At 46.9% G+C, this 26,198-nt stretch overlaps 23 non-coding genes across 23 annotated transcripts; all 23 read right to left on the reverse strand.

Annotated features, from left to right (window-relative positions):
- Positions 1 to 1,370: 1,370 nt before the first annotated feature.
- On the reverse strand, positions 1,371 to 1,442 carry trnag-ucc (transfer RNA glycine (anticodon UCC)). Its single transcript has one exon. It is a non-coding gene; the product is annotated as a tRNA-Gly (tRNA).
- Positions 1,443 to 1,971: 529 nt separating this feature from the next.
- Positions 1,972 to 2,043, reverse strand: trnag-ucc (transfer RNA glycine (anticodon UCC)). The gene has a single exon. It is a non-coding gene; the product is annotated as a tRNA-Gly (tRNA).
- Positions 2,044 to 3,492: 1,449 nt separating this feature from the next.
- On the reverse strand, positions 3,493 to 3,564 carry trnag-ucc (transfer RNA glycine (anticodon UCC)). Its single transcript has one exon. It is a non-coding gene; the product is annotated as a tRNA-Gly (tRNA).
- Positions 3,565 to 5,012: 1,448 nt separating this feature from the next.
- On the reverse strand, positions 5,013 to 5,084 carry trnag-ucc (transfer RNA glycine (anticodon UCC)). Its single transcript has one exon. It is a non-coding gene; the product is annotated as a tRNA-Gly (tRNA).
- Positions 5,085 to 5,612: 528 nt separating this feature from the next.
- Positions 5,613 to 5,684, reverse strand: trnaa-ugc (transfer RNA alanine (anticodon UGC)). Its single transcript has one exon. It is a non-coding gene; the product is annotated as a tRNA-Ala (tRNA).
- Positions 5,685 to 6,739: 1,055 nt separating this feature from the next.
- trnar-ucu (transfer RNA arginine (anticodon UCU)) lies at positions 6,740 to 6,811 on the reverse strand. Its single transcript has one exon. It is a non-coding gene; the product is annotated as a tRNA-Arg (tRNA).
- Positions 6,812 to 8,591: 1,780 nt separating this feature from the next.
- trnag-ucc (transfer RNA glycine (anticodon UCC)) lies at positions 8,592 to 8,663 on the reverse strand. The gene has a single exon. It is a non-coding gene; the product is annotated as a tRNA-Gly (tRNA).
- A 1,453-nt stretch (positions 8,664 to 10,116) lies between these two features.
- Positions 10,117 to 10,188, reverse strand: trnag-ucc (transfer RNA glycine (anticodon UCC)). Its single transcript has one exon. It is a non-coding gene; the product is annotated as a tRNA-Gly (tRNA).
- Positions 10,189 to 10,716: 528 nt separating this feature from the next.
- Positions 10,717 to 10,788, reverse strand: trnag-ucc (transfer RNA glycine (anticodon UCC)). Its single transcript has one exon. It is a non-coding gene; the product is annotated as a tRNA-Gly (tRNA).
- A 2,049-nt stretch (positions 10,789 to 12,837) lies between these two features.
- Positions 12,838 to 12,909, reverse strand: trnag-ucc (transfer RNA glycine (anticodon UCC)). Its single transcript has one exon. It is a non-coding gene; the product is annotated as a tRNA-Gly (tRNA).
- A 1,189-nt stretch (positions 12,910 to 14,098) lies between these two features.
- On the reverse strand, positions 14,099 to 14,170 carry trnag-ucc (transfer RNA glycine (anticodon UCC)). The gene has a single exon. It is a non-coding gene; the product is annotated as a tRNA-Gly (tRNA).
- Positions 14,171 to 14,698: 528 nt separating this feature from the next.
- On the reverse strand, positions 14,699 to 14,770 carry trnag-ucc (transfer RNA glycine (anticodon UCC)). Its single transcript has one exon. It is a non-coding gene; the product is annotated as a tRNA-Gly (tRNA).
- A 1,131-nt stretch (positions 14,771 to 15,901) lies between these two features.
- trnag-ucc (transfer RNA glycine (anticodon UCC)) lies at positions 15,902 to 15,973 on the reverse strand. Its single transcript has one exon. It is a non-coding gene; the product is annotated as a tRNA-Gly (tRNA).
- Positions 15,974 to 16,501: 528 nt separating this feature from the next.
- On the reverse strand, positions 16,502 to 16,573 carry trnag-ucc (transfer RNA glycine (anticodon UCC)). Its single transcript has one exon. It is a non-coding gene; the product is annotated as a tRNA-Gly (tRNA).
- A 528-nt stretch (positions 16,574 to 17,101) lies between these two features.
- Positions 17,102 to 17,173, reverse strand: trnag-ucc (transfer RNA glycine (anticodon UCC)). Its single transcript has one exon. It is a non-coding gene; the product is annotated as a tRNA-Gly (tRNA).
- Positions 17,174 to 17,702: 529 nt separating this feature from the next.
- Positions 17,703 to 17,774, reverse strand: trnag-ucc (transfer RNA glycine (anticodon UCC)). The gene has a single exon. It is a non-coding gene; the product is annotated as a tRNA-Gly (tRNA).
- A 1,189-nt stretch (positions 17,775 to 18,963) lies between these two features.
- trnag-ucc (transfer RNA glycine (anticodon UCC)) lies at positions 18,964 to 19,035 on the reverse strand. The gene has a single exon. It is a non-coding gene; the product is annotated as a tRNA-Gly (tRNA).
- A 528-nt stretch (positions 19,036 to 19,563) lies between these two features.
- On the reverse strand, positions 19,564 to 19,635 carry trnag-ucc (transfer RNA glycine (anticodon UCC)). Its single transcript has one exon. It is a non-coding gene; the product is annotated as a tRNA-Gly (tRNA).
- A 528-nt stretch (positions 19,636 to 20,163) lies between these two features.
- On the reverse strand, positions 20,164 to 20,235 carry trnaa-ugc (transfer RNA alanine (anticodon UGC)). Its single transcript has one exon. It is a non-coding gene; the product is annotated as a tRNA-Ala (tRNA).
- Positions 20,236 to 21,290: 1,055 nt separating this feature from the next.
- trnar-ucu (transfer RNA arginine (anticodon UCU)) lies at positions 21,291 to 21,362 on the reverse strand. Its single transcript has one exon. It is a non-coding gene; the product is annotated as a tRNA-Arg (tRNA).
- Positions 21,363 to 23,142: 1,780 nt separating this feature from the next.
- trnag-ucc (transfer RNA glycine (anticodon UCC)) lies at positions 23,143 to 23,214 on the reverse strand. The gene has a single exon. It is a non-coding gene; the product is annotated as a tRNA-Gly (tRNA).
- Positions 23,215 to 24,667: 1,453 nt separating this feature from the next.
- On the reverse strand, positions 24,668 to 24,739 carry trnag-ucc (transfer RNA glycine (anticodon UCC)). The gene has a single exon. It is a non-coding gene; the product is annotated as a tRNA-Gly (tRNA).
- Positions 24,740 to 25,267: 528 nt separating this feature from the next.
- Positions 25,268 to 25,339, reverse strand: trnag-ucc (transfer RNA glycine (anticodon UCC)). Its single transcript has one exon. It is a non-coding gene; the product is annotated as a tRNA-Gly (tRNA).
- Positions 25,340 to 26,198: the final 859 nt, after the last annotated feature.

Consider the following 26,198-nt stretch of genomic DNA (forward strand, 5'->3'; position numbering starts at 1 on the left):
TGGCAGGAACCGAAACTCTCTTTGTCTGGGCCCGGCACTGGAAAAAAACGCATGAACTTTTTGACCGGACCTACCAGGCTCTTTATTAAAAAAGCAAGCTCTCTAATTTAATAACGTAACCCGTTTTACACAGACACTTCATATTTAAATGGTATTAGATGATTTGTTTGGCTTCACTGGCTTCTGTGAAGCGATGACCTAAAATGACGCATGAGGCCGTTCTTGGTCAGGGGGGCGCTGATCGGGGGCGACTACCTATCTCTGCAACTCCTCGTTAGTATAGTGGACAGTATCTCCGCCTGTCACGCGGAAGACCGGGGTTCGATTCCCCGACGGGGAGACCTAGTCCTTTACTGCTGCCCAAAGACCCATGCAAAAGTTTTGCTCCAGCCACGAGTTAAAGGAGGAGTTGGCCAGGGCCATACTAGGGCCATTTTTCCACCACATTTTGAATTTTGGGTGCATATTAATTCTGCTGGCATTTTTTGCCACCAAACCCTGATAACATTAAGAGAAACATAAACGACAAAACTAACAGTTTTCTATATTGTTTTTCGTTATTGGAAAGAACAACATTTTTGGCTTTAAAGCATGATTTAAAAAGAAATGTGGCAAATGTTATACAAAACATATACCGTCATTAATTATCATTTGAATATTGACAACATTAAGCTACATTTGAAAACATAATTGTGTATAAAGAGGCATGCTGTTTTGACCAATATTAATCTCTCTAGATTTAAAGATAGTCAAATTAACTATAACAAACAGGTTAAACAAGCCATAGCTTACTTTTAGACGTGGTGAATGAAGTTCGACTGTTCGAGGTTGTGATGGTCGTCCGATATCCCTTGCCAGTTATTATGCGTACAAAAAATCTTCTTGCATGAATATGGTCATTTTCTAGTGTTTATATCCAAAAAGATACGATGCAGGGAGATGTTTTTGTATTTAGCGCGCTCACCGCGATGTAGGCTATTTCTGGACTTGTGCAGCGTCACGCAATCGCGCAGAATCTGATGACGTCAATGGTTCCGTTGCTTTCATTTTGTTTATCAATGGATGTTGCGATGATTTATATAAAAATGTATATCAAGTCATTCTCGAGTCATACAGTTCAAGTCAAGTCAAGTCTCAAGTCATTGGATCTCAAGTCAAAGTCAAGTCGAGTCATTTTTTTAATTTAGTCAAGCAAGTCTCAAGTCCTTAAATTTGCGACTCGAGTCAAGTCATGTGACTCGAGTCCCCCATCTCTGCCTTTACTGCTGCCCAAAGACCCATGCAAAAGTTTTGCTCCAGCCACGAGTTAAATGAGGAGTTGGCCAGGGGCCCCGGACGACTGTTTTAACGACAGCTTGAGCAAAAGGCAATGCGTTGGCCGGGAATCGAACCCGGGTCAACTGCTTGGAAGGCAGCTATGCTCACCACTATACCACCAACGCAGATGGTCGGGCATAGACTGGATGCCGCCTTGTGCGGTCAGCAAGAATGCTCGCAACACATTAGCAGCTGGCAGGACCCGAAACTCTCTTTGTTTGGGCCCGGCACTGGAAAAAAACGCATTAACTTTTTGACCTGACCTACAAGGCTCTTTATTAAAAAAGCAAGCTCTCTAATTTAATAACTTAACCCGTTTTACACAGACACTTCAAATTTAAATGGTATTAGATTATTTGTTTGGCTTAACTGGCTTCTGTGAAGCGATGACCTAAAATGACGCATGAGGCCTTTCCTGGTCGGGGGGTGCTGATCGGGGGCGACTACCTATCTCTGCAACTCCTCGTTAGTATAGTGGACAGTATCTCCGCCTGTCACGCGGAAGACCGGGGTTCGATTCCCCGACGGGGAGACTTAGTCCTTTTACTGCTGCCCAAAGACCCATGCAAAAGTTTTGCTCCAGCCACGAGTTAAATGAGGAGTTGGCCAGGGGCCCCGGACGACTGTTTTAACGACAGCTTGAGCAAAAGGCAATGCGTTGGCCGGGAATCGAACCCGGGTCAACTGCTTGGAAGGCAGCTATGCTCACCACTATACCACCAACGCAGGCGGTTGGGCATAGACTGGATGCCGCCTTGTGCGGTCAGCAAGAATGCTGGCAACACATTAGCAGCTGGCAGGAACCGAAACTCTCTTTGTCTGGGCCCGGCACTGGAAAAAAACGCATGAACTTTTTGACCGGACCTACCAGGCTCTTTATTAAAAAAGCAAGCTCTCTAATTTAATAACGTAACCCGTTTTACACAGACACTTCATATTTAAATGGTATTAGATGATTTGTTTGGCTTCACTGGCTTCTGTGAAGCGATGACCTAAAATGACGCATGAGGCCGTTCTTGGTCAGGGGGGCGCTGATCGGGGGCGACTACCTATCTCTGCAACTCCTCGTTAGTATAGTGGACAGTATCTCCGCCTGTCACGCGGAAGACCGGGGTTCGATTCCCCGACGGGGAGACCTAGTCCTTTACTGCTGCCCAAAGACCCATGCAAAAGTTTTGCTCCAGCCACGAGTTAAAGGAGGAGTTGGCCAGGGCCATACTAGGGCCATTTTTCCACCACATTTTGAATTTTGGGTGCATATTAATTCTGCTGGCATTTTTTGCCACCAAACCCTGATAACATTAAGAGAAACATAAACGACAAAACTAACAGTTTTCTATATTGTTTTTCGTTATTGGAAAGAACAACATTTTTGGCTTTAAAGCATGATTTAAAAAGAAATGTGGCAAATGTTATACAAAACATATACCGTCATTAATTATCATTTGAATATTGACAACATTAAGCTACATTTGAAAACATAATTGTGTATAAAGAGGCATGCTGTTTTGACCAATATTAATCTCTCTAGATTTAAAGATAGTCAAATTAACTATAACAAACAGGTTAAACAAGCCATAGCTTACTTTTAGACGTGGTGAATGAAGTTCGACTGTTCGAGGTTGTGATGGTCGTCCGATATCCCTTGCCAGTTATTATGCGTACAAAAAATCTTCTTGCATGAATATGGTCATTTTCTAGTGTTTATATCCAAAAAGATACGATGCAGGGAGATGTTTTTGTATTTAGCGCGCTCACCGCGATGTAGGCTATTTCTGGACTTGTGCAGCGTCACGCAATCGCGCAGAATCTGATGACGTCAATGGTTCCGTTGCTTTCATTTTGTTTATCAATGGATGTTGCGATGATTTATATAAAAATGTATATCAAGTCATTCTCGAGTCATACAGTTCAAGTCAAGTCAAGTCTCAAGTCATTGGATCTCAAGTCAAAGTCAAGTCGAGTCATTTTTTAAATTTAGTCAAGCAAGTCTCAAGTCCTTAAATTTGCGACTCGAGTCTGACTCGAGTCAAGTCATGTGACTCGAGTCCCCCATCTCTGCCTTTACTGCTGCCCAAAGACCCATGCAAAAGTTTTGCTCCAGCCACGAGTTAAATGAGGAGTTGGCCAGGGGCCCCGGACGACTGTTTTAACGACAGCTTGAGCAAAAGGCGATGCGTTGGCCGGGAATCGAACCCGGGTCAACTGCTTGGAAGGCAGCTATGCTCACCACTATACCACCAACGCAGGCGGTTGGGCATAGACTGGATGCCGCCTTGTGCGGTCAGCAAGAATGCTGGCAACACATTAGCAGCTGGCAGGAACCGAAACTCTCTTTGTTTGGGCCCGGCACTGGAAAAAAACGCATGAACTTTTTGACCGGACCTACCAGGCTCTTTATTAAAAAAGCAAGCTCTCTAATTTAATAACGTAACCCGTTTTACACAGACACTTCATATTTAAATGGTATTAGATTATTCGTTTGACTTCACTGGCTTCTGTGAAGCGATGACCTAAAATGACGCATGAGGCCGTTCCTGGTCGGGGGGCGCTGATCGGGGGCGACTACCTGTCTCTGCAACTCCTCGTTAGTATAGTGGACAGTATCTCCGCCTGTCACGCGGAAGACCGGGGTTCGATTCCCCGACGGGGAGACCTAGTCCTTTACTGCTGCCCAAAGACCCATGCAAAAGTTTTGCTCCAGCCACGAGTTAAAGGAGGAGTTGGCCAGGGCCATGCTAGGGCCATTTTTCCACCACATTTTGAATTTTGGGTGCATATTAATTCTGCTGGCATTTTTTGCCACCAAACCCTGATAACATTAAGAGAAACATAAACGACAAAACTAACAGTTTTCTATATTGTTTTTCGTCATTGGAAAGAACAACATTTTTGGCTTTAAAGCATGATTTAAAAAGAAATGTGGCAAATGTTATACAAAACATATACCGTCATTAATTATCATTTGAATATTGACAACATTAAGCTACATTTGAAAACATAATTGTGTATAAAGAGGCATGCTGTTTTGACCAATATTAATCTCTCTAGATTTAAAGATAGTCAAATTAACTATAACAAACAGGTTAAACAAGCCATAGCTTACTTTTAGACGTGGTGAATGAAGTTTGACTGTTCGAGGTTGTGATGGTCGTCCGATATCCCTTGCCAGTTATTATGCGTACAAAAAATCTTCTTGCATGAATATGGTCATTTTCTAGTGTTTATATCCAAAAAGATACGATGCAGGGAGATGTTTTTGTATTTAGCGGGCTCAGCGCGATGTAGGCTATTTCTGGACTTGTGCAGCGTCACGCAATCGCGCAGAATCTGATGACGTCAATGGTTCCGTTGCTTTCATTTTGTTTATCAATGGATGTTGCGATGATTTATATAAAAATGTATATCAAGTCATTCTCGAGTCATACAGTTCAAGTCAAGTCAAGTCTCAAGTCATTGGATCTCAAGTCAAAGTCAAGTCGAGTCATTTTTTTAATTTAGTCAAGCAAGTCTCAAGTCCTTAAATTTGCGACTCGAGTCTGACTCGAGTCAAGTCATGTGACTCGAGTCCCCCATCTCTGCCTTTACTGCTGCCCAAAGACCCATGCAAAAGTTTTGCTCCAGCCACGAGTTAAATGAGGAGTTGGCCAGGGGCCCCGGACGACTGTTTTAACGACAGCTTGAGCAAAAGGCGATGCGTTGGCCGGGAATCGAACCCGGGTCAACTGCTTGGAAGGCAGCTATGCTCACCACTATACCACCAACGCAGGCGGTTGGGCATAGACTGGATGCTGCCTTGTGCGGTCAGCAAGAATGCTGGCAACACATTAGCAGCTGGCAGGAACCGAAACTCTCTTTGTTTGGGCCCGGCACTGGAAAAAAACGCATGAACTTTTTGACCGGACCTACCAGGCTCTTTATTAAAAAAGCAAGCTCTCTAATTTAATAACGTAACCCGTTTTACACAGACACTTCATATTTAAATGGTATTAGATTATTCGTTTGGCTTCACTGGCTTCTGTGAAGCGATGACCTAAAATGACGCATGAGGCCGTTCCTGGTCGGGGGGCGCTGTTCGGGGGCGACTATCTGTCTCTGCAACTCCTCGTTAGTATAATGGACAGTATCTCCGCCTGTCACGCGGAAGACCGGGGTTCGATTCCCCGACGGGGAGACCTAGTCCTTTACTGCTGCCCAAAGACCCATGCAAAAGTTTTGCTCCAGCCACGAGTTAAATGAGGAGTGGGCCAGGGGCCCCGGACGTCTGTTTTAACGACAGCTTGAGCAAAAGGCAATGCGTTGGCCGGGAATCGAACCCAGGTCAACTGCTTGCAAGGCAGCTATGCTCACCACTATACCACCAACGCAGGCGGTTGGGCATAGACTGGATGCCGCCTTGTGCGGTCAGCAAGAATGCTGGCAACACATTAGCAGCTGGCAGGAACCGAAACTCTCTTTGTCTGGGCCCGGCACTGGAAAAAAACGCATGAACTTTTTGACCGGACCTACCAGGCTCTTTATTAAAAAAGCAAGCTCTCTAATTTAATAACGTAACCCGTTTTACACAGACACTTCATATTTAAATGGTATTAGATGATTTGTTTGGCTTCACTGGCTTCTGTGAAGCGATGACCTAAAATGACGCATGAGGCCGTTCCTGGTCAGGGGGGCGCTGATCGGGGGCGACTACCTATCTCTGCAACTCCTCGTTAGTATAGTGGACAGTATCTCCGCCTGTCACGCGGAAGACTGGGGTTCGATTCCCCGACGGGGAGACCTAGTCCTTTACTGCTGCCCAAAGACCCATGCAAAAGTTTTGCTCCAGCCACGAGTTAAATGAGGAGTTGGCCAGGGGCCCCGGATGACTGTTTTAACGACAGCTTGAGCAAAAGGAAATGGGTCGGGCATAGACTGGATGCCGCCTTGTGCGGTCAGCAAGAATGCTCGCAACACATTAGCAGCTGGCAGGACCCGAAACTCTCTTTGTTTGGGCCCGGCACTGGAAAAAAACGCATTAACTTTTTGACCTGACCTACCAGGCTCTTTATTAAAAAAGCAAGCTCTCTAATTTAATAACTTAACCCGTTTTACACAGACACTTCATATTTAAATGGTATTAGATGATTTGTTTGGCTTCACTGGCTTCTGTGAAGCGATGACCTAAAATGACGCATGAGGCCGTTCCTGGTCGGGGGGCGCTGATCAGGGGCGACTACCTGTCTCTGCAATTCCTCGTTAGTATAGTGGACAGTATCTCCGCCTGTCACGCGGAAGACCGGGGTTCGATTCCCCGACGGGGAGACCTAGTCCTTTACTGCTGCCCAAAGACCCATGCAAAAGTTTTGCTCCAGCCACGAGTTAAATGAGGAGTTGGCCAGGGGCCCCGGACGACTGTTTTAACGACAGCTTGAGCAAAAGGCAATGCCTTGGCCGGGAATTGAACCCGGGTCAACTGCTTAGAAGGCAGCTATGCTCACCACTATACCACCAACGCAGATGGTCGGGCATAGACTGGATGCCGCCTTGTGCGGTCAGCAAGAATGCTCGCAACACATTAGCAGCTGGCAGGACCCGAAACTCTCTTTGTTTGGGCCCGGCACTGGAAAAAAACGCATTAACTTTTTGACCTGACCTACCAGGCTCTTTATTAAAAAAGCAAGCTCTCTAATTTAATAACTTAACCCGTTTTACACAGACACTTCATATTTAAATGGTATTAGATGATTTGTTTGGCTTAACTGGCTTCTGTGAAGCGATGCCCTAAAATGACGCATGAGGCCTTTCCTGGTCGGGGGGCGCTGATCGTGGGCAACTACCTATCTCTGCAACTCCTCGTTAGTATAGTGGACAGTATCTCCGCCTGTCACGCGGAAGACCGGGGTTCGATTCCCCGACGGGGAGACTTAGTCCTTTTACTGCTGCCCAAAGACCCATGCAAAAGTTTTGCTCCAGCCACGAGTTAAAGGAGGAGTTGGCCAGGGCCATACTAGGGCCATTTTTTCACCACATTTTGAATTTTGGGTGTATATTAATTCTGCTGGCATTTTTGGCCACCAAACCCTGATAACATTAAGAGAAACATAAACGACAAAACAAACGACAGTTTTCTATATTGTTTTTCGTCATTGGAAAGAACAACATTTTTGGCTTTAAAGCATGATTTAAAAAGAAATGTGGCAAATGTTATACAAAACATATACCGTCATTAATTATCATTTGAATATTGACAACATTAAGCTACATTTGAAAACATAATTGTGTATAAAGAGGCATGCTGTTTTGACCAATATTAATCTCTCTAGATTTAAAGATAGTCAAATTAACTATAACAAACAGGTTAAACAAGCCATAGCTTACTTTTTTAGGGGCCCCGGACGTCTGTTTTAACGACAGCTTGAGCAAAAGGCAATGCGTTGGCCGGGAATCGAACCCAGGTCAAGTGCTTGGAAGGCAGCTATGCTCACCACTATACCACCAACGCAGGCGGTTGGGCATAGACTGGATGCCGCCTTGTGCGGTCAGCAAGAATGCTGGCAACACATTAGCAGCTGGCAGGAACCGAAACTCTCTTTGTCTGGGCCCGGCACTGGAAAAAAACGCATGAACTTTTTGAGACATTAGCAAAAAGCAAAACCCGGACGACTGTTTTAACGACAGCTTGAGCAAAAGGCAATGCGTTGGCCGGGAATCGAACCCGGGTAAACTGCTTGGAAGTCAGCTATGCTCACCACTATACCACCAACGCAGATGGTCGCGCATAGACTGGATGCCGCCTTGTGCGGTCAGCAAGAATGCTCGCAAGACATTAGCAGCTGGCAGGAACCGAAACTCTCTTTGTTTGGGCCCGGCACTGGAAAAAAACGCATTAACTTTTTGACCTGACCTACCAGGCTCTTTATTAAAAAAGCAAGCTCTCTAATTTAATAACTTAACCCGTTTTACACAGACACTTCATATTTAAATGGTATTAGATGATTTGTTTGGCTTAACTGGCTTCTGTGAAGCGATGACCTAAAATGACGCATGAGGCCTTTCCTGGTCGGGGGGCGCTGATCGGGGGCGACTACCTATCTCTGCAACTCCTCGTTAGTATAGTGGACAGTATCTCCGCCTGTCACGCGGAAGACCGGGGTTCGATTCCCCGACGGGGAGACCTAGTCCTTTTACTGCTGCCCAAAGACCCATGCAAAAGTTTTGCTCCAGCCACGAGTTAAATGAGGAGTTGGCCAGGGGCCCCAGACGACTGTTTTAACGACGGCTTGAGCAAAAGGCAATGCGTTGGCCGGGAATCGAACCCGGGTCAACTGCTTGGAAGGCAGCTATGCTCACCACTATACCACCAACGCAGGCGGTTGGGCATAGACTGGATGCCGTCTTGTGCGGTCAGCAAGAATGCTGGCAACACATTAGCAGCTGGCAGGAACCGAAACTCTCTTTGTTTGGGCCCAGCACTGGAAAAAATACGCATGAACTTTTTGACCGGACCTACCAGGCTCTTTATTAAAAAAGCAAGCTCTCTAATTTAATAACGTAACCCGTTTTACACAGACACTTCATATTTAAATGGTATTAGATGATTTTTTTGGCTTCACTGGCTTCTGTGAAGCGATGACCTAAAATGACGCATGAGGCCGTTCCTGGTCGGGGGGGCGCTGATCGGGGGCGACTACCTTTCTCTGTTACTCCTCGTTAGTATAGTGGACAGTATCTCCGCCTGTCACGCTTTAGACCGGGGTTCGATTCCCCGACGGGGAGACCTAGTCCTTTACTGCTGCCCAAAGACCCATGCAAAAGTTTTGCTCCAGCCACGAGTTAAAGGAGGAGTTGGCCAGGGCCATACTAGGGCCATTTTTTCACCACATTTTGAATTTTGGGTGTATATTAATTCTGCTGGCATTTTTGGCCACCAAACCCTGATAACATTAAGAGAAACATAAACGACAAAACAAACGACAGTTTTCTATATTGTTTTTCGTCATTGGAAAGAACAACATTTTTGGCTTTAAAGCATGATTTAAAAAGAAATGTGGCAAATGTTATACAAAACATATACCGTCATTAATTATCATTTGAATATTGACAACATTAAGCTACATTTGAAAACATAATTGTGTATAAAGAGGCATGCTGTTTTGACCAATATTAATCTCTCTAGATTTAAAGATAGTCAAATTAACTATAACAAACAGGTTAAACAAGCCATAGCTTACTTTTAGACGTGGTGAATGAAGTTCGACTGTTCGAGGTTGTGATGGTCGTCCGATATCCCTTGCCAGTTATTATGCGTACAAAAAATCTTCTTGCATGAATATGGTCATTTTCTAGTGTTTATATCCAAAAAGATACGATGCAGGGAGATGTTTTTGTATTTAGCGCGCTCAGCGCGATGTAGGCTATTTCTGGACTTGTGCAGCGTCACGCAATCGCGCAGAATCTGATGACGTCAATGGTTCCGTTGCTTTCATTTTGTTTATCAATGGATGTTGCGATGATTTATATAAAAATGTATATCAAGTCATTCTCGAGTCATACAGTTCAAGTCAAGTCAAGTCTCAAGTCATTGGATCTCAAGTCAAAGTCAAGTCGAGTCATTTTTTTAATTTAGTCAAGCAAGTCTCAAGTCCTTAAATTTGCGACTCGAGTCTGACTCGAGTCAAGTCATGTGACTCGAGTCCCCCATCTCTGCCTTTACTGCTGCCCAAAGACCCATGCAAAAGTTTTGCTCCAGCCACGAGTTAAATGAGGAGTTGGCCAGGGGCCCCGGACGACTGTTTTAACGACAGCTTGAGCAAAAGGCGATGCGTTGGCCGGGAATCGAACCCGGGTCAACTGCTTGGAAGGCAGCTATGCTCACCACTATACCACCAACGCAGGCGGTTGGGCATAGACTGGATGCCGGTTTGTGCGGTCAGCAAGAATGCTGGCAACACATTAGTAGCTGGCAGGAACCGAAACTCTCTTTGTTTGGGCCCGGCACTGGAAAAAAACGCATGAACTTTTTGACCGGACCTACCAGGCTCTTTATTAAAAAAGCAAGCTCTCTAATTTAATAACGTAACCCGTTTTACACAGACACTTCATATTTAAATGGTATTAGAATATTCGTTTGGCTTCACTGGCTTCTGTGAAGCGATGACCTAAAATGACGCATGAGGCCGTTCCTGGTCGGGGGGCGCTGATCGGGGGAGACTACCTGTCTCTGCAACTCCTCGTTAGTATAGTGGACAGTATCTCCGCCTGTCACGCGGAAGACCGGGGTTCGATTCCCCGACGGGGAGACCTAGTCCTTTACTGCTGCCCAAAGACCCATGCAAAAGTTTTGCTCCAGCCACGAGTTAAATGAGGAGTTGGCCAGGGGCCCCGGACGACTGTTTTAACGACAGCTTGAGCAAAAGGCAATGCGTTGGCCGGGAATCGAACCCGGGTCAACTGCTTGGAAGGCAGCTATGCTCACCACTATACCACCAACGCAGATGGTCGGGCATAGACTGGATGCCGCCTTGTGCGGTCAGCAAGAATGCTCGCAACACATTAGCAGCTGGCAGGACCCGAAACTCTCTTTGTTTGGGCCCGGCACTGGAAAAAAACGCATTAACTTTTTGACCTGACCTACCTGGCTCTTTATTAAAAAAGCAAGCTCTCTAATTTAATAACGTAACCCGTTTTACACAGACACTTCATATTTAAATGGTATTAGATGATTTGTTTGGCTTCACTGGCTTCTGTGAAGCGATGACCTAAAATGACGCATGAGGCCGTTCCTGGTCGGGGGGCGCTCATCGGGGGCGACTACCTGTCTCTGCAACTCCTCGTTAGTAAAGTGGACAGTATCTCCGCCTGTCACGCGGAAGACCGGGGTTCGATTCCCCGACGGGGAGACCTAGTCCTTTACTGCTGCCCAAAGACCCATGCAAAAGTTTTGCTCCAGCCACGAGTTAAATGAGGAGTTGGCCAGGGGCCCCGGACGACTGTTTTAACGACAGCTTGAGCAAAAGGCAATGCGTTGGCCGGGAATCAATCCCGGGTCAACTGCTTGGAATGCAGCTATGCTCACCACTATACCACCAACGCAGATGGTCGGGCATAGACTGGATGCCGCCTTGTGTGGTCAGCAAGAATGCTCGCAACACATTAGCAGCTGGCAGGACCCGAAACTCTCTTTGTTTGGGCCCGGCACTGGAAAAAAACGCATTAACTTTTTGACCTGACCTACAAGGCTCTTTATTAAAAAAGCAAGCTCTCTAATTTAATAACGTAACCCGTTTTACACAGACACTTCATATTTAAATGGTATTAGATGATTTTTTTGGCTTCACTGGCTTCTGTGAAGCGATGACCTAAAATGACGCATGAGGCCGTTCCTGGTCGGGGGGGCGCTGATCGGGGGCGACTACCTTTCTCTGTTACTCCTCGTTAGTATAGTGGACAGTATCTCCGCCTGTCACGCGGAAGACCGGGGTTCGATTCCCCGACGGGGAGACCTAGTCCTTTACTGCTGCCCAAAGACCCATGCAAAAGTTTTGCTCCAGCCACGAGTTAAAGGAGGAGTTGGCCAGGGCCATACTAGGGCCATTTTTTCACCACATTTTGAATTTTGGGTGCATATTAATTCTGCTGGCATTTTTTGCCACCAAACCCTGATAACATTAAGAGAAACATAAACGACAAAACTAACAGTTTTCTATATTGTTTTTCGTCATTGGAAAGAACAACATTTTTGGCTTTAAAGCATGATTTAAAAAGAAATGTGGCAAATGTTATACAAAACATATACCGTCATTAATTATCATTTGAATATTGACAACATTAAGCTACATTTGAAAACATAATTGTGTATAAAGAGGCATGCTGTTTTGACCAATATTAATCTCTCTAGATTTAAAGATAGTCAAATTAACTATAACAAACAGGTTAAACAAGCCATAGCTTACTTTTAGACGTGGTGAATGAAGTTCGACTGTTCGAGGTTGTGATGGTCGTCCGATATCCCTTGCCAGTTATTATGCGTACAAAAAATCTTCTTGCATGAATATGGTCATTTTCTAGTGTTTATATCCAAAAAGATACGATGCAGGGAGATGTTTTTGTATTTAGCGCGCTCAGCGCGATGTAGGCTATTTCTGGACTTGTGCAGCGTCACGCAATCGCGCAGAATCTGATGACGTCAATGGTTCCGTTGCTTTCATTTTGTTTACCAATGGATGTTGCGATGATTTATATAAAAATGTATATCAAGTCATTCTCGAGTCATACAGTTCAAGTCAAGTCAAGTCTCAAGTCATTGGATCTCAAGTCAAAGTCAAGTCGAGTCATTTTTTTAATTTAGTCAAGCAAGTCTCAAGTCCTTAAATTTGCGACTCGAGTCTGACTCGAGTCAAGTCATGTGACTCGAGTCCCCCATCTCTGCCTTTACTGCTGCCCAAAGACCCATGCAAAAGTTTTGCTCCAGCCACGAGTTAAATGAGGAGTTGGCCAGGGGCCCCGGACGACTGTTTTAACGACAGCTTGAGCAAAAGGCAATGCGTTGGCCGGGAATCGAACCCGGGTCAACTGCTTGGAAGGCAGCTATGCTCACCACTATACCACCAACGCAGGCGGTTGGGCATAGACTGGATGCCGGGTTGTGCGGTCAGCACGAATGCTGGCAACACATTAGTAGCTGGCAGGAACCGAAACTCTCTTTGTTTGGGCCCGGCACTGGAAAAAAACGCATGAACTTTTTGACCGGACCTACCAGGCTCTTTATTAAAAAAGCAAGCTCTCTAATTTAATAACGTAACCCGTTTTACACAGACACTTCATATTTAAATGGTATTAGAATATTCGTTTGGCTTCACTGGCTTCTGTGAAGCGATGACCTAAAATGACGCATGAGGCCGTTCCTGGTCGGGGGGCGCATTAACTTTTTGACCTGACCTACCAGGCTCTTTATTAAAAAAGCAAGCTCTCTAATTTACACAGACACTTCATATTTAAATGGTATTAGATGATTTGTTTGGCTTCACTGGCTTCTGTGAAGCGATGACCTAAAATGACGCATGAGGCCGTTCCTGGTCGGGGGGCGCTGATCAGGGGCGACTACCTGTCTCTGCAACTCCTCGTTAGTATAGTGGACAGTATCTCCGCCTGTCACGCGGAAGACCTGACCTACCAGGCTCTTTATTAAAAAAGCAAGCTCTCTAATTTAATAACGTAACCCGTTTTACACAGACACTTCATATTTAAATGGTATTAGATGATTTGTTTGGCTTCACTGGGTCGGGCATAGACTGGATGCCGCCTTGTGCGGTCAGCAAGAATGCTCGCAACACATTAGCAGCTGGCAGGACCCGAAACTCTCTTTGTTTGGGCCCGGCACTGGAAAAAAACGCATTAACTTTTTGACCTGACCTACCAGGCTCTTTATTAAAAAAGCAAGCTCTCTAATTTAATAACGTAACCCGTTTTACACAGACACTTCATATTTAAATGGTATTAGATGATTTGTTTGGCTTCACTGGCTTCTGTGAAGCGATGACCTAAAATGACGCATGAGGCCTTTCCTGGTCGGGGGGCGCTGATCGGGGGCGACTACCTATCTCTGCAACTCCTTGTTAGTATAGTGGACAGTATCTCCGCCTGTCACGCGGAAGACCGGGGTTCGATTCCCAGACGGGGAGACTTAGTCCTTTTACTGCTGCCCAAAGACCCATGCAAAAGTTTTGCTCCAGCCACGAGTTAAATGAGGAGTTGGCCAGGGGCCCCGGACGACTGTTTTAACGACAGCTTGAGCAAAAGGCGATGCGTTGGCCGGGAATCGAACCCGGGTCAACTGCTTGGAAGGCAGCTATGCTCACCACTATACCACCAACGCAGGCGGTTGGGCATAGACTGGATGCTGCCTTGTGCGGTCAGCAAGAATGCTGGCAACACATTAGCAGCTGGCAGGAACCGAAACTCTCTTTGTTTGGGCCCGGCACTGGAAAAAAACGCATGAACTTTTTGACCGGACCTACCAGGCTCTTTATTAAAAAAGCAAGCTCTCTAATTTAATAACGTAACCCGTTTTACACAGACACTTCATATTTAAATGGTATTAGATTATTCGTTTGGCTTCACTGGCTTCTGTGAAGCGATGACCTAAAATGACGCATGAGGCCGTTCCTGGTCGGGGGGCGCTGTTCGGGGGCGACTATCTGTCTCTGCAACTCCTCGTTAGTATAATGGACAGTATCTCCGCCTGTCACGCGGAAGACCGGGGTTCGATTCCCCGACGGGGAGACCTAGTCCTTTACTGCTGCCCAAAGACCCATGCAAAAGTTTTGCTCCAGCCACGAGTTAAATGAGGAGTTGGCCAGGGGCCCCGGACGACTGTTTTAACGACAGCTTGAGCAAAAGGCAATGCGTTGGCCGGGAATCGAACCCGGGTCAACTGCTTGGAAGGCAGCTATGCTCACCACTATACCACCAACGCAGATGGTCGGGCATAGACTGGATGCCGCCTTGTGCGGTCAGCAAGAATGCTCGCAACACATTAGCAGCTGGCAGGACCCGAAACTCTCTTTGTTTGGGCCCGGCACTGGAAAAAAACGCATTAACTTTTTGACCTGACCTACAAGGCTCTTTATTAAAAAAGCAAGCTCTCTAATTTAATAACTTAACCCGTTTTACACAGACACTTCAAATTTAAATGGTATTAGATTATTTGTTTGGCTTAACTGGCTTCTGTGAAGCGATGACCTAAAATGACGCATGAGGCCTTTCCTGGTCGGGGGGCGCTGATCGGGGGCGACTACCTATCTCTGCAACTCCTCGTTAGTATAGTGGACAGTATCTCCGCCTGTCACGCGGAAGACCGGGGTTCGATTCCCCGACGGGGAGACTTAGTCCTTTTACTGCTGCCCAAAGACCCATGCAAAAGTTTTGCTCCAGCCACGAGTTAAATGAGGAGTTGGCCAGGGGCCCCGGACGACTGTTTTAACGACAGCTTGAGCAAAAGGCAACGCGTTGGCCGGGAATCGAACCCAGGTCAACTGCTTGGAAGGCAGCTATGCTCACCACTATACCACCAACGCAGGCGGTTGGGCATAGACTGGATGCCGCCTTGTGCGGTCAGCAAGAATGCTGGCAACACATTAGCAGCTGGCAGGAACCGAAACTCTCTTTGTTTGGGGCCGGCACTGGAAAAAATACGCATGAACTTTTTGACCGGACCTACCAGGCTCTTTATTAAAAAAGCAAGCTCTCTAATTTAATAACGTAACCCGTTTTACACAGACACTTCATATTTAAATGGTATTAGATGATTTTTTTGGCTTCACTGGCTTCTGTGAAGCGATGACCTAAAATGAAGCATGAGGCCGTTCCTGGTCGGGGGGGCGCTGATCGGGGGCGACTACCTTTCTCTGTTACTCCTCGTTAGTATAGTGGACAGTATCTCCGCCTGTCACGCGTTAGACCGGGGTTCGATTCCCCGACGGGGAGACCTAGTCCTTTACTGCTGCCCAAAGACCCATGCAAAAGTTTTGCTCCAGCCACGAGTTAAATGAGGAGTTGGCCAGGGGCCCCGGACGACTGTTTTAACGACAGCTTGAGCAAAAGGCAATGCGTTGGCCGGGAATCGAACCCGGGTCAACTGCTTGGAAGGCAGCTATGCTCACCACTATACCACCAACGCAGATGGTCGGGCATAGACTGGATGCCGCCTTGTGCGGTCAGCAAGAATGCTCGCAACACATTAGCAGCTGGCAGGACCCGAAACTCTCTTTGTTTGGGCCCGGCACTGGAAAAAAACGCATTAACTTTTTGACCTGACCTACCTGGCTCTTTATTAAAAAAGCAAGCTCTCTAATTTAATAACGTAACCCGTTTTACACAGACACTTCATATTTAAATGGTATTAGATGATTTGTTTGGCTTCACTGGCTTCTGTGAAGCGATGACCTAAAATGACGCATGAGGCCGTTCCTGGTCGGGGGGCGCTCATGGGGGGCGACTACCTGTCTCTGCAACTCCTCGTTAGTATAGTGGACAGTATCTCCGCCTGTCACGCGTAAGACCGGGGTTCGATTCCCCGACGGGGAGACCTAGTCCTTTACTGCTGCCCAAAGACCCATGCAAAAGTTTTGCTCCAGCCACGAGTTAAATGAGGAGTTGGCCAGGGGCCCCGGACGACTGTTTTAACGACAGCTTGAGCAAAAGGCAATGCGTTGGCCGGGAATCGAACCCGGGTCAACTGCTTGGAAGGCAGCTATGCTCACCACTATACCACCAACGCAGATGGTCGGGCATAGACTGGATGCCGCCTTGTGCGGTCAGCAAGAATGCTCGCAACACATTAGCAGCTGGCAGGACCCGAAACTCTCTTTGTTTGGGCCCGGCACTGGAAAAAAACGCATTAACTTTTTGACCTGACCTACCTGGCTCTTTATTAAAAAAGCAAGCTCTCTAATTTAATAACGTAACCCGTTTTACACAGACACTTCATATTTAAATGGTATTAGATGATTTGTTTGGCTTCACTGGCTTCTGTGAAGCGATGACCTAAAATGACGCATGAGGCCGTTCCTGGTCGGGGGGCGCTCATGGGGGGCGACTACCTGTCTCTGCAACTCCTCGTTAGTATAGTGGACAGTATCTCCGCCTGTCACGCGGAAGACCGGGGTTCGATTCCCCGACGGGGAGACCTAGTCCTTTACTGCTGCCCAAAGACCCATGCAAAAGTTTTGCTCCAGCCACGAGTTAAATGAGGAGTTGGCCAGGGGCCCCGGACGACTGTTTTAACGACAGCTTGAGCAAAAGGCAATGCGTTGGCCGGGAATCGAACCCGGGTCAACTGCTTGGAAGGCAGCTATGCTCACCACTATACCACCAACGCAGGCGGTTGCGCATAGACTGGATGCCGGGTTGTGCGGTCAGCAAGAATGCTGGCAACACATTAGTAGCTGGCAGGAACCGAAACTCTCTTTGTTTGGGCCCGGCACTGGAAAAAAACGCATTAACTTTTTGACCTGACCTACAAGGCTCTTTATTAAAAAAGCAAGCTCTCTAATTTAATAACTTAACCCGTTTTACACAGACACTTCAAATTTAAATGGTATTAGATTATTTGTTTGGCTTAACTGGCTTCTGTGAAGCGATGACCTAAAATGACGCATGAGGCCTTTCCTGGTCGGGGGGCGCTGATCGGGGGCGACTACCTATCTCTGCAACTCCTCGTTAGTATAGTGGACAGTATCTCCGCCTGTCACGCGGAAGACCGGGGTTCGATTCCCCGACGGGGAGACTTAGTCCTTTTACTGCTGCCCAAAGACCCATGCAAAAGTTTTGCTCCAGCCACGAGTTAAATGAGGAGTTGGCCAGGGGCCCCGGACGACTGTTTTAACGACAGCTTGAGCAAAAGGCAATGCGTTGGCCGGGAATCGAACCCGGGTCAACTGCTTGGAAGGCAGCTATGCTCACCACTATACCACCAACGCAGGCGGTTGGGCATAGACTGGATGCCGCCTTGTGCGGTCAGCAAGAATGCTGGCAACACATTAGCAGCTGGCAGGAACCGAAACTCTCTTTGTTTGGGCCCGGCACTGGAAAAAATACGCATGAACTTTTTGACCGGACCTACCAGGCTCTTTATTAAAAAAGCAAGCTCTCTAATTTAATAACGTAACCCGTTTTACACAGACACTTCATATTTAAATGGTATTAGATGATTTGTTTGGCTTCACTGGCTTCTGTGAAGCGATGACCTAAAATGACGCATGAGGCCGTTCCTGGTCGGGGGGCGCATTAACTTTTTGACCTGACCTACCAGGCTCTTTATTAAAAAAGCAAGCTCTCTAATTTACACAGACACTTCATATTTAAATGGTATTAGATGATTTGTTTGGCTTCACTGGCTTCTGTGAAGCGATGACCTAAAATGACGCATGAGGCCGTTCCTGGTCGGGGGGCGCTGATCAGGGGCGACTACCTGTCTCTGCAACTCCTCGTTAGTATAGTGGACAGTATCTCCGCCTGTCACGCGGAAGACCTGACCTACCAGGCTCTTTATTAAAAAAGCAAGCTCTCTAATTTAATAACGTAACCCGTTTTACACAGACACTTCATATTTAAATGGTATTAGATGATTTGTTTGGCTTCACTGGGTCGGGCATAGACTGGATGCCGCCTTGTGCGGTCAGCAAGAATGCTCGCAACACATTAGCAGCTGGCAGGACCCGAAACTCTCTTTGTTTGGGCCCGGCACTGGAAAAAAACGCATTAACTTTTTGACCTGACCTACCAGGCTCTTTATTAAAAAAGCAAGCTCTCTAATTTAATAACGTAACCCGTTTTACACAGACACTTCATATTTAAATGGTATTAGATGATTTGTTTGGCTTCACTGGCTTCTGTGAAGCGATGACCTAAAATGACGCATGAGGCCGTTCCTGGTCGGGGGGCGCTGATCAGGGGCGACTACCTGTCTCTGCAACTCCTCGTTAGTATAGTGGACAGTATCTCCGCCTGTCACGCGGAAGACCGGGGTTCGATTCCCCGACGGTGAGACCTAGTCCTTTACTGCTGCCCAAAGACCCATGCAAAAGTTTTGCTCCAGCCACGAGTTAAATGAGGAGTTGGCCAGAGGCCCCGGACGACTGTTTTAACGACAGCTTGAGCAAAAGGCAATGCGTTGGCCGGGAATCGAACCCGGGTCAACTGCTTGGAAGGCAGCTATGCTCACCACTATACCACCAACGCAGATGGTCGGGCATAGACTGGATGCCGGCTTGTGCGGTCAGCAAGAATGCTCGCAACACATTAGCAGCTGGCAGGACCGAAACTCTCTTTGTTTGGGCCCGGCACTGGAAAAAAACGCATTAACTTTTTGACCTGACCTACCAGGCTCTTTATTAAAAAAGCAAGCTCTCTAATTTGATAACTTAACCCGTTTTACACAGACACTTCATATTTAAATGGTATTAGATGATTTGTTTGGCTTAACTGGCTTCTGTGAAGCGATGACCTAAAATGACGCATGAGGCCTTTCCTGGTCGGGGGGCGCTGATCGGGGGCGACTACCTATCTCTGCAACTCCTTGTTAGTATAGTGGACAGTATCTCCGCCTGTCACGCGGAAGACCGGGGTTCGATTCCCAGACGGGGAGACTTAGTCCTTTTACTGCTGCCCAAAGACCCATGCAAAAGTTTTGCTCCAGCCACGAGTTAAATGAGGAGTTGGCCAGGGGCCCCGGACGACTGTTTTAACGACAGCTTGAGCAAAAGGCGATGCGTTGGCCGGGAATCGAACCCGGGTCAACTGCTTGGAAGGCAGCTATGCTCACCACTATACCACCAACGCAGGCGGTTGGGCATAGACTGGATGCTGCCTTGTGCGGTCAGCAAGAATGCTGGCAACACATTAGCAGCTGGCAGGAACCGAAACTCTCTTTGTTTGGGCCCGGCACTGGAAAAAAACGCATGAACTTTTTGACCGGACCTACCAGGCTCTTTATTAAAAAAGCAAGCTCTCTAATTTAATAACGTAACCCGTTTTACACAGACACTTCATATTTAAATGGTATTAGATTATTCGTTTGGCTTCACTGGCTTCTGTGAAGCGATGACCTAAAATGACGCATGAGGCCGTTCCTGGTCGGGGGGCGCTGTTCGGGGGCGACTATCTGTCTCTGCAACTCCTCGTTAGTATAATGGACAGTATCTCCGCCTGTCACGCGGAAGACCGGGGTTCGATTCCCCGACGGGGAGACCTAGTCCTTTACTGCTGCCCAAAGACCCATGCAAAAGTTTTGCTCCAGCCACGAGTTAAATGAGGAGTGGGCCAGGGGCCCTGGACGTCTGTTTTAACGACAGCTTGAGCAAAAGGCAATGCGTTGGCCGGGAATCGAACCCAGGTCAACTGCTTGCAAGGCAGCTATGCTCACCACTATACCACCAACGCAGGCGGTTGGGCATAGACTGGATGCCGCCTTGTGCGGTCAGCAAGAATGCTGGCAACACATTAGCAGCTGGCAGGAACCGAAACTCTCTTTGTCTGGGCCCGGCACTGGAAAAAAACGCATGAACTTTTTGACCGGACCTACCAGGCTCTTTATTAAAAAAGCAAGCTCTCTAATTTAATAACGTAACCCGTTTTACACAGACACTTCATATTTAAATGGTATTAGATGATTTGTTTGGCTTCACTGGCTTCTGTGAAGCGATGACCTAAAATGACGCATGAGGCCAATCCTGGTCAGGGGGGCGCTGATCGGGGGCGACTACCTATCTCTGCAACTCCTCGTTAGTATAGTGGACAGTATCTCCGCCTGTCACGCGGAAGACTGGGGTTCGATTCCCCGACGGGGAGACCTAGTCCTTTACTGCTGCCCAAAGACCCATGCAAAAGTTTTGCTCCAGCCACGAGTTAAATGAGGAGTTGGCCAGGGGCCCCGGATGACTGTTTTAACGACAGCTTGAGCAAAAGGAAATGGGTCGGGCATAGACTGGATGCCGCCTTGTGCGGTCAGCAAGAATGCTCTCAACACATTAGCAGCTGGCAGGACCCGAAACTCTCTTTGTTTGGGCCCGGCACTGGAAAAAAACGCATTAACTTTTTGACCTGACCTACCAGGCTCTTTATTAAAAAAGCAAGCTCTCTAATTTAATAACGTAACCCGTTTTACACAGACACTTCATATTTAAATGGTATTAGATGATTTGTTTGGCTTCACTGGCTTCTGTGAAGCGATGACCTAAAATGACGCATGAGGCCGTTCCTGGTCGGGGGGCGCTGATCAGGGGCGACTACCTGTCTCTGCAATTCCTCGTTAGTATAGTGGACAGTATCTCCGCCTGTCACGCGGAAGACCGGGGTTCGATTCCCCGACGGGGAGACCTAGTCCTTTACTGCTGCCCAAAGACCCATGCAAAAGTTTTGCTCCAGCCACGAGTTAAATGAGGAGTTGGCCAGGGGCCCCGGACGACTGTTTTAACGACAGCTTGAGCAAAAGGCAATGCCTTGGCCGGGAATCGAACCCGGGTCAACTGCTTAGAAGGCAGCTATGCTCACCACTATACCACCAACGCAGATGGTCGGGCATAGACTGGATGCCGCCTTGTGCGGTCAGCAAGAATGCTCGCAACACATTAGCAGCTGGCAGGACCCGAAACTCTCTTTGTTTGGGCCCGGCACTGGAAAAAAACGCATTAACTTTTTGACCTGACCTACCAGGCTCTTTATTAAAAAAGCAAGCTCTCTAATTTAATAACTTAACCCGTTTTACACAGACACTTCATATTTAAATGGTATTAGATGATTTGTTTGGCTTAACTGGCTTCTGTGAAGCGATGCCCTAAAATGACGCATGAGGCCTTTCCTGGTCGGGGGGCGCTGATCGGGGGCAACTACCTATCTCTGCAACTCCTCGTTAGTATAGTGGACAGTATCTCCGCCTGTCACGCGGAAGACCGGGGTTCGATTCCCCGACGGGGAGACTTAGTCCTTTTACTGCTGCCCAAAGACCCATGCAAAAGTTTTGCTCCAGCCACGAGTTAAAGGAGGAGTTGGCCAGGGCCATACTAGGGCCATTTTTTCACCACATTTTGAATTTTGGGTGTATATTAATTCTGCTGGCATTTTTGGCCACCAAACCCTGATAACATTAAGAGAAACATAAACGACAAAACAAACGACAGTTTTCTATATTGTTTTTCGTCATTGGAAAGAACAACATTTTTGGCTTTAAAGCATGATTTAAAAAGAAATGTGGCAAATGTTATACAAAACATATACCGTCATTAATTATCATTTGAATATTGACAACATTAAGCTACATTTGAAAACATAATTGTGTATAAAGAGGCATGCTGTTTTGACCAATATTAATCTCTCTAGATTTAAAGATAGTCAAATTAACTATAACAAACAGGTTAAACAAGCCATAGCTTACTCTTTTAGGGGCCCCGGACGTCTGTTTTAACGACAGCTTGAGCAAAAGGCAATGCGTTGGCCGGGAATCGAACCCAGGTCAACTGCTTGGAAGGCAGCTATGCTCACCACTATACCACCAACGCAGGCGGTTGGGCATAGACTGGATGCCGCCTTGTGCGGTCAGCAAGAATGCTGGCAACACATTAGCAGCTGGCAGGAACCGAAACTCTCTTTGTCTGGGCCCGGCACTGGAAAAAAACGCATGAACTTTTTGAGACATTAGCAAAAAGCAAAACCCGGACGACTGTTTTAACGACAGCTTGAGCAAAAGGCAATGCGTTGGCCGGGAATCGAACCTGGGTAAACTGCTTGGAAGTCAGCTATGCTCACCACTATACCACCAACGCAGATGGTCGCGCATAGACTGGATGCCGCCTTGTGCGGTCAGCAAGAATGCTCGCAAGACATTAGCAGCTGGCAGGAACCGAAACTCTCTTTGTTTGGGCCCGGCACTGGAAAAAAACGCATTAACTTTTTGACCTGACCTACCAGGCTCTTTATTAAAAAAGCAAGCTCTCTAATTTAATAACTTAACCCGTTTTACACAGACACTTCATATTTAAATGGTATTAGATGATTTGTTTGGCTTAACTGGCTTCTGTGAAGCGATGACCTAAAATGACGCATGAGGCCTTTCCTGGTCGGGGGGCGCTGATCGGGGGCGACTACCTATCTCTGCAACTCCTCGTTAGTATAGTGGACAGTATCTCCGCCTGTCACGCGGAAGACCGGGGTTCGATTCCCCGACGGGGAGACCTAGTCCTTTTACTGCTGCCCAAAGACCCATGCAAAAGTTTTGCTCCAGCCACGAGTTAAATGAGGAGTTGGCCAGGGGCCCCAGACGACTGTTTTAACGACGGCTTGAGCAAAAGGCAATGCGTTGGCCGGGAATCGAACCCGGGTCAACTGCTTGGAAGGCAGCTATGCTCACCACTATACCACCAACGCAGGCGGTTGGGCATAGACTGGATGCCGTCTTGTGCGGTCAGCAAGAATGCTGGCAACACATTAGCAGCTGGCAGGAACCGAAACTCTCTTTGTTTGGGCCCAGCACTGGAAAAAATACGCATGAACTTTTTGACCGGACCTACCAGGCTCTTTATTAAAAAAGCAAGCTCTCTAATTTAATAACGTAACCCGTTTTACACAGACACTTCATATTTAAATGGTATTAGATGATTTTTTTGGCTTCACTGGCTTCTGTGAAGCGATGACCTAAAATGACGCATGAGGCCGTTCCTGGTCGGGGGGGCGCTGATCGGGGGCGACTACCTTTCTCTGTTACTCCTCGTTAGTATAGTGGACAGTATCTCCGCCTGTCACGCTTTAGACCGGGGTTCGATTCCCCGACGGGGAGACCTAGTCCTTTACTGCTGCCCAAAGACCCATGCAAAAGTTTTGCTCCAGCCACGAGTTAAAGGAGGAGTTGGCCAGGGCCATACTAGGGCCATTTTTTCACCACATTTTGAATTTTGGGTGTATATTAATTCTGCTGGCATTTTTGGCCACCAAACCCTGATAACATTAAGAGAAACATAAACGACAAAACAAACGACAGTTTTCTATATTGTTTTTCGTCATTGGAAAGAACAACATTTTTGGCTTTAAAGCATGATTTAAAAAGAAATGTGGCAAATGTTATACAAAACATATACCGTCATTAATTATCATTTGAATATTGACAACATTAAGCTACATTTGAAAACATAATTGTGTATAAAGAGGCATGCTGTTTTGACCAATATTAATCTCTCTAGATTTAAAGATAGTCAAATTAACTATAACAAACAGGTTAAACAAGCCATAGCTTACTTTTAGACGTGGTGAATGAAGTTCGACTGTTCGAGGTTGTGATGGTCGTCCGATATCCCTTGCCAGTTATTATGCGTACAAAAAATCTTCTTGCATGAATATGGTCATTTTCTAGTGTTTATATCCAAAAAGATACGATGCAGGGAGATGTTTTTGTATTTAGCGCGCTCAGCGCGATGTAGGCTATTTCTGGACTTGTGCAGCGTCACGCAATCGCGCAGAATCTGATGACGTCAATGGTTCCGTTGCTTTCATTTTGTTTATCAATGGATGTTGCGATGATTTATATAAAAATGTATATCAAGTCATTCTCGAGTCATACAGTTCAAGTCAAGTCAAGTCTCAAGTCATTGGATCTCAAGTCAAAGTCAAGTCGAGTCATTTTTTTAATTTAGTCAAGCAAGTCTCAAGTCCTTAAATTTGCGACTCGAGTCTGACTCGAGTCAAGTCATGTGACTCGAGTCCCCCATCTCTGCCTTTACTGCTGCCCAAAGACCCATGCAAAAGTTTTGCTCCAGCCACGAGTTAAATGAGGAGTTGGCCAGGGGCCCCGGACGACTGTTTTAACGACAGCTTGAGCAAAAGGCGATGCGTTGGCCGGGAATCGAACCCGGGTCAACTGCTTGGAAGGCAGCTATGCTCACCACTATACCACCAACGCAGGCGGTTGGGCATAGACTGGATGCCGGTTTGTGCGGTCAGCAAGAATGCTGGCAACACATTAGTAGCTGGCAGGAACCGAAACTCTCTTTGTTTGGGCCCGGCACTGGAAAAAAACGCATGAACTTTTTGACCGGACCTACCAGGCTCTTTATTAAAAAAGCAAGCTCTCTAATTTAATAACGTAACCCGTTTTACACAGACACTTCATATTTAAATGGTATTAGAATATTCGTTTGGCTTCACTGGCTTCTGTGAAGCGATGACCTAAAATGACGCATGAGGCCGTTCCTGGTCGGGGGGCGCTGATCGGGGGAGACTACCTGTCTCTGCAACTCCTCGTTAGTATAGTGGACAGTATCTCCGCCTGTCACGCGGAAGACCGGGGTTCGATTCCCCGACGGGGAGACCTAGTCCTTTACTGCTGCCCAAAGACCCATGCAAAAGTTTTGCTCCAGCCACGAGTTAAATGAGGAGTTGGCCAGGGGCCCTGGACGACTGTTTTAACGACAGCTTGAGCAAAAGGCAATGCGTTGGCCGGGAATCGAACCCGGGTCAACTGCTTGGAAGGCAGCTATGCTCACCACTATACCACCAACGCAGATGGTCGGGCATAGACTGGATGCCGCCTTGTGCGGTCAGCAAGAATGCTCGCAACACATTAGCAGCTGGCAGGACCCGAAACTCTCTTTGTTTGGGCCCGGCACTGGAAAAAAACGCATTAACTTTTTGACCTGACCTACCTGGCTCTTTATTAAAAAAGCAAGCTCTCTAATTTAATAACGTAACCCGTTTTACACAGACACTTCATATTTAAATGGTATTAGATGATTTGTTTGGCTTCACTGGCTTCTGTGAAGCGATGACCTAAAATGACGCATGAGGCCGTTCCTGGTCGGGGGGCGCTCATCGGGGGCGACTACCTGTCTCTGCAACTCCTCGTTAGTAAAGTGGACAGTATCTCCGCCTGTCACGCGGAAGACCGGGGTTCGATTCCCCGACGGGGAGACCTAGTCCTTTACTGCTGCCCAAAGACCCATGCAAAAGTTTTGCTCCAGCCACGAGTTAAATGAGGAGTTGGCCAGGGGCCCCGGACGACTGTTTTAACGACAGCTTGAGCAAAAGGCAATGCGTTGGCCGGGAATCAATCCCGGGTCAACTGCTTGGAATGCAGCTATGCTCACCACTATACCACCAACGCAGATGGTCGGGCATAGACTGGATGCCGCCTTGTGTGGTCAGCAAGAATGCTCGCAACACATTAGCAGCTGGCAGGACCCGAAACTCTCTTTGTTTGGGCCCGGCACTGGAAAAAAACGCATTAACTTTTTGACCTGACCTACAAGGCTCTTTATTAAAAAAGCAAGCTCTCTAATTTAATAACGTAACCCGTTTTACACAGACACTTCATATTTAAATGGTATTAGATGATTTTTTTGGCTTCACTGGCTTCTGTGAAG

The sequence above is a fragment of the Rhinichthys klamathensis genome, unplaced genomic scaffold (genome assembly GCF_029890125.1).
Source record: "Rhinichthys klamathensis goyatoka isolate OS25496 unplaced genomic scaffold, OSU_Roscu_1.1 h1tg000176l_1, whole genome shotgun sequence".
Taxonomy (NCBI): Eukaryota; Metazoa; Chordata; class Actinopteri; order Cypriniformes; family Leuciscidae; genus Rhinichthys; species Rhinichthys klamathensis.